The 7,015-nt window shown below is 41.9% G+C and overlaps 1 pseudogene; it reads right to left on the bottom strand.

The window, feature by feature from the left end:
* Positions 1 to 7,015, bottom strand: part of LOC102830977 — a 17,976-nt pseudogene that overhangs the window by 3,326 nt on the left and 7,635 nt on the right.

Genomic DNA, 7,015 nt, shown 5'->3' with positions numbered 1-7,015 from the left:
AATCCAGGTGCATTACAACTGGCAAGGCGTGCGTTTCAGCATGCAGGGTGCACAGTCCAGCCTTGCAACCATACTGCCTGTTGTGCACGGGGTCGCTCTGAGCTGCCATCAACTCAATAGTGTAGCAATGATTGTGAGGTTGGCGCAGGACGGGACGGTGCTTTGTTCTGTTGTGCACAGGGTCGCTATGAGCTGCCATCAACTCAATAATGTAGCCATGATTGTGAGGTTGGCGCAGGATGGGACAGTGCTTTGTTCTGTTGCCCACGGGGTCCCTGTGAGCTGCCACCAACTCAGTAGCACCTAACACCAACAGCAGGTTATTTTCAAAGTTTGGAATTTATTCCAAAATTAAAGGAAAACTATCGGAACATTTTAGGTAGGAAGATGTCTTGCAAAGCTCCTTCTGGCTGCAGTGTCAGAATTTTGATCAAGGAGAGTAAAAGTAGTTTGATGCTTGCTGCTGTACTCAGGTGGGAGATGAGGGCAGTAACAAGGCAGAGAGAGAAGAGGTGGATTTGCATAACGTCCTCCAGGTTATCCATGTTATGGGGTGTTTTGCATATTGATTGCTATTCTTCACCAATCAGAGCATGTATTCCCATTAAGTCTTAGTCTTGGAAGGGGGTTTTCACTTAGGAGGCTCGACCACTTGCCTTGATGTTTCAAACAAACTTGTTTGTTCTTGTAGTAACAGTCCATCTTCCTCTATTGTTTTATATTTTTCCCATAGGTCTTTCTTTCAAGAAAGTATCTTCTATTCTTCTATCCGTTCCAGGCTGGTCTGCTCGTCCTTTCAAGTGGAAGTTTCCCATCTCTGGAGATCTGGATGTGGTTCAGACTTCTACCTATAGTCTTATATATTGCAGAGGCTCTGCAGGAAGCCTCCTTCACTGGGCACATTGTAGCAAGGTGGGAATATTTTAAATCCTTGCTGTTGTGAATTTCCAATTCACAGGGACCCTGTATAGGGTTTCTGAGGAGTGTCTGGTGGGTTTGAACCTTGCTATTTAAATTGACCTTGTGGTCCAGTGCTTTTCCTATAGCACCACACCAGGATCCTTAATCTTTAGCTCTACCATAATCTTTACTCCTTGTTGTTGTTGTTAGGTGCCATTGAGTCAGTACTGACTCATAGCAACCCTATGCACAACAGAATGAAACACTGCCCAATCCTGGTCCAACCTCACAATTGTCTCCACACTTGAGTTCATCGATGCTGCCACTTAGTGCCACCTTAATCTTCACTTCTTAGCAACTCATTTCAAAATGGGTCCATAGTCACAGGCATGTTGTTAAGTGACATTTTGATTCATAGTGAATCAGTGTAGGGTTTTGAGGAGCAGCTGCTAACCTTCTGGTCCATCCAGTGCAGGATCTCCTGGGCCACACCAGGACTCCAGTCATAGGTACAGAGGGCAGGATTTACATAAAAAATGGAGAACTTTGGCCATAATAGTAATTAGCTGCCCAATAGTGAGCAACCCTGAAGGCCCCATGACTTGTAGGAATGTTCCATGGAGGTAGATGCTTTCACTAATGTTCCTATTGTGCGGATTAAAGGATTTGTTTGTCAAGAAGACAACATTAATTTGAACCACAGGGTTGTAGGTTGAGGTACAGAGTTGTGAGTTTTGCCAAGGTGTCAACTGCTTCACATTTAATGTGTTTCTTTTTTTTAATTTAAGGCTTTTATTGTGGATTGAGTGAAAGTTTACAGGGCACATCATCAGTTTCACATTCAACAATTAATATAACTTGTTTCATTACATTGATTATAATCCCTCCATATACCGTCAGTTAAAAGTATTTCTCTCTATCCACTTTAACTTTTTTTAAAAAAACACACAAACAAAAAAACCCACTCAGGCATATATAATAAATTATATCTCCAAAGGACACATTCTGCAAGTCTGCTCCTGGCCACCAGTTCTCAGTCCTTCTCTTCTTAGTTGATGAATCTAGAGTCCTCAGTCGCTCCCCCTCTCCATTCCCCCATCTCTGCCTCCGTCTCTGGCGCTGCTGCTTCTCTGGATAAGGTCCCGCATTCTGCTTGTGCGTTCCTCTCTTGATGGTCCTAGGGTCCTCTGCTTCTGAACTGTAAGATTAATCACTCCCCTTTTTTTTTGTTACAAAACTTCTATCTTTACAATCGTGACAGTCGCGATTAGTCATGATAACAGTTATTCACTATTGAATCTTACGAATCTTATCCCCATCTCCTTTCACCAGACCCATCTAGACAAGATGATAACTATTCAGTGGGGACTCTTTCTTTCCCCCCACACTCTTAACTAAGCTCCCTCTTGAAACCTTGTAAGCCAGTCACATCGTGCCTTTATTGCCCCCTCATTTTACATAGCCAATGTCTAAGTTGCCCATCCCTATCTACCCTGTACACAGAGCGGATAGCATTGATACTTGATTTGAAGACTCTTTCCCTCTCTGTTGGTATTTAGAGTAACTACCGCTTTGAGTATAGGTCAGGTTCATCATGAAGATGTATCTTCTGTCACTGTAGCTGTTCCAGTGTGCTTGTCCTTTCTAGTGGGAATGTCTCACCTCACAAGGTTGTGGATGGGATTCATGATTCCACCTAAGGTCATATACTCTGTAAAGGCTTTACACAAGGCCTATTTCACTGGGCAAGTTGTAGAACCCCTTTTAGGTATTCTAATCAGTTATAGGCTGAAGACGGGCTTACAAGTTTTCTCTAATCATGTTTTCCAACATTCCTTTCTATCCCACTCAAGTGTCTATTTTACAATAGTAGGCAAGGGAAACTAATATTCATAAGGCAGTCAAGGATTTTAGTATTATTTACTCTCTTCAAGCTATACCTAGATCCCTGTATCCCAGAGCCCTGTTGTTCCAAGGTTGAGTATGAATCAATATTTATCTCTGTCCCACTAGGCCATGCAAACCTGTCTCAGTGTTCCCCTATATATCTTGTTCTTCTGCCTCCTCCCCCCTTCTTGTATTGCCCTCCCCAACACCCAAGATAAACCCCCCACCCCAACCCCAACCCCATTGTGGTTTTTAAATGTGTTTCTTGATACTTTATCTTGTTTCAAGGATTCCTATCTAAAGTCACTGCAGATGTTTTGTGTTATTATTAAGATAGAATCAAGAGAAGTAACAAGAGTTAGAAATTACTTCCAGCAAGGAGTTCTGAGAAGATCTGTAGAGATGAGAGTTGAACAGGCCAGGGAGGATGGGTGGGACTTTCACAGGTAGAAGTGGACCTGGAGCAACCCTGGCTGAGGTAAATGCCAAAACAAACCCACATCTGGAAAAGATAGGGGCTGATTTCAGGGGTCACTTGCTCCTACCTAATTAAATTGAAATACAATTTATGTTCACAGCAAATAGGATTTTAAGGCACAACTATTGGTCTTTAAGGGATCTTCATACTTAATCAGCCCCTTGCAAAATATTAAAGAGACTGTTTCATGATTAGTATATGAGGGAAATTGTAGTGAAAGAATGGAGGCAGGTCTGGTCTAGTGAAGACAGTATTGCTGAGAGAGCACAGCAGAGGGCCAGCCTGGCAGCTGGACGCCACAATTCACGGCTCAATACCATGGAAAATCCAGAAACAACTAAAATCGTATGCTTGTTGTGGATGTCCCTAGCTTTGGGTTAATGCGTTGAACTGCAAAGTTGGTTTGAACTGCAAGGTTGGCAGGTCAAGCCCACCAGTCACTCCTTGGAAACCCTATACAGAGTTTGGAATCGATTCTATGGCACTTAACAAGAAGTCATTTACAGATGACTCAGTATGAGTGTTTTCCTATTTTGCAATTTATCAGTTTAACTTGAAAATGCAAATAATTCATCCAGACTGCAGTTGTCTTCTCTCGTCTAATAAATTCTCTCTTCCCCTTTGTTCCCTGACCACTTTGAGCCTGCTCACTGTGTCTTCTTCAGGTAAATTAGTTACATACAAATAATGAATGCCTCTAATTTTTTCTTTGGCAGCTAATATGTTGTCCAGGGTTGCAGCAAAATGTGTCCAATGCATATGGGCTTTGATCATCAACAAGTCTGGTTTAAGGAGAAGGTAATATGGTGGCAGGCATAGCCTCAATCCTCCAGATATTCTAAATGGTGGTAGTGGTCTGCATGGAGTCAGTTGCAACTCATAGCAACCCTGCATAGGTTTTCCGAGGCTGTAAATCTTGACAGAAGCAGAACGCCTCACCTTTTCCCCATGGAACTGCAGGTAGTTTCGAACTGCTGACCATGAGGTTAGCAGCCCAACTTGTAACCACTACACTACCAGAACTCCTTAGATATTCTAGTTGTTGTTAGGTGCCATCCAGTCAGTACTGACTCATAACGACCCTATGTACAACAGAATGAAACAATGCCCGGTCCTGGGCCAACCTCACAATTGTTGCCACACTTGAGCCATTGATGCTGCTACTTTGCTAATCCATCTTACTGGGGGTCTTCCTCTTTTTGTCTGACCCTCCACCTTACTAAACATGATATCCTTTGTGGAGAGTCCTGCTCTCCACTGGGGTTTGTGGGACATAAGAGGATACGCAGAATCATTGGATGAAGAAATGAATACAATTTAAGAGGCTTTTCAGCTTGTCGTGCTGTCCAGCTAGTCTCTCCAGCTTATCTCTCCAGCTTCTGCCTTATGCTGTCCTTTCTCCTCCCTCCTCCCTCCTTTCCTCTCTTGCTTCTTCTGCCACTTCTGCTTCTTTCTGCTACTGCTTCTTCTGCCTTCCTGCTACCCTCTGCCAGCCCAGCTCAGCAAGTCTTTATTTTTATATTGAAATTACACAGTATATGAATTGACACTTTTATCATTCCTTGAATTATGACATAGTTAGTTACAACATTCTTGCACCTGGTCATTAGACAACCTTGACAAAAATACTTCTATGATGTTCAGACTGCCCTTCATCTCCTTGCCCAGCATGTGATTAAACTGTTTCTTCTTGTTTCTACTAAAAGATTATAAACTTTCTATCCTACATAATGTGCTATTATTTTCATAATAAGGGTATTCATTAAATAACTAAGAAGCTATGTGGCATAAAGCCCAACCTGGCTACTTGCTGCAAGAGTGTAGATTATTAAATCAAAACTATTCTAAATTCATTATTATCTGCTTATTTACGCAGGTGTTTATATGTAGGGGTTTGTGAATTCTAGCTAGTGACTGAATGTGGTGAGGCCTATGGGGGTAGGTATGCTATCTGCTTTTGTGGCCTCACAAATGCAGTTACTTAGGTTTTCTATGGAAAGGGAGTAGTTTACACAATTCTCTTTGTATTCAATCCACCAAGGGTGAAAGCAATTGCTGCTAAGCTAGTTTTTCCTAAGGTTTGTAGAACTCGCAATGAAAAGCTGTGAATATTGCCAAATTATATATTTTTATAAGTAAAATTAAGAATACTCTATAGAGAAGGTAGAAAGCAACTTCTGAGAGCTATCTGTTTTTCCAGACCACTCTACTATTCATTAGACTGTGTCAAGCAGTAAATCGAAGCTGTCCTCTGCCCTCATCGGCTGCTCCCAGCAATCCTTCTCCAGCAACTGGTCGCTCCTGACAATATGTCTGAAGTATGAGAGATGAAGTTTGGCTATCCTGGCCTCCAAGGAACACTCTGGCCCATATAAGGTTGGTCCTAGGAGCTCTGATAGCTTGGTTATAGATGGTTATGAATTGGGCTGCTAACCTCAGGGTCAGCCGTTCAAAACTACCAGATGTTCTGCAGAAGAAAGAGGAGGCTTTCTGCTCCCATAAAGATTTACAGCCTCAGAAATTTTAATCTTTTCTCCATTGTTAAGAATGTTGTTCATTGGTCTATTGGTGAGGATTTTTGTTTTCTTGACATTGAGATGCAATCCATGTCGAAGGCAGTGTTCTTTGATCTTCATCAGTAAATGTTTCAAGTCCTTCTTCACTTTCAGCAAGCAATGTTGTATCATCTGCATATCTCAGGTTGTTACTGAGTCTTCCTCCAATCCTGATGCCACGTTTTTCTTCATAGAACCCAGCTTCTCAGATTATTTGCTCAGTATACAGGTTGAATAAGTATGGTGAAAGAATGCAACCTTGTCACACACCTTTTTTCATTTTAAACCATTCGGTGTCCCCTTGTTCTGTTTGAACACCTGCTTCTTGATCCAGGTACAGATTCCTCATGAGAACAATTAAGTGTTCTGAAATACTCATACTTCTCAAAATAATCTGCCCATGCTTTGGGCTCCCTTTTGACTCTTGGTGAAATCCTTTGATGCACATAATTTTCTAATTTTTAGAATGTCCCAGTCATCTATTTTGTCTTCTTTTGTTTGTGCAATTTTTGCAATGTTTTGTAGTCTGTGTGTGCCCTGTATTATATCCCTTAAAATTGTCCCTATTTTTTCCCTGATGACCCGTATAATTCTGGGATTCACATGCAGGTCTGAAGACATTCCAGATCTCCCAGATTATAGTTCCCTTGTTTAGGTTAGGTAGGCACTATGTGGTTCTGGAGAAATATGAAAATCATAGTTACGTATTCCTACAACACTCTGTTTAATATCTGTCTCCACTAAGTCCCTTAGTCCCTCCATAAAGACATAGGCCTGAACATTGTAAGTGAGACAAGCACAGAATCAGTATGGATGAGAGGGATGAGGTGTGAGTCAGGGCCTGTGAGCTGAGCACCCTTAGTGTGTCCCTGTGGTCTTGTCTGGTACAGTTTACACATACAGGGTACAGGTTATACATACAGGGCACAGGTTACACATACAGGACACAGGTTATACATACAGGACACAGGTTACACATACAGGACACAGGTTACACATACAGGGCACCGGTTACACATACAGAGCACAGGTTACACGTACAGGACACAGGTTATACATACAGACACAGGTTATACATACAGGACACAGATTAGACATACAGGATACAGGTTACACAGGTTATATGTACAGGACACAGGTTACACATACAGGATATAGGTTACACATACAGGACACAGGTTATACATACAGGATA

Source organism: Chrysochloris asiatica, unplaced genomic scaffold (genome assembly GCF_000296735.1).
Source record: "Chrysochloris asiatica unplaced genomic scaffold, ChrAsi1.0 scaffold00754, whole genome shotgun sequence".
Classification (NCBI taxonomy): Eukaryota; Metazoa; Chordata; class Mammalia; order Afrosoricida; family Chrysochloridae; genus Chrysochloris; species Chrysochloris asiatica.
This window is presented reverse-complemented; position numbering and strand designations above follow the sequence as displayed.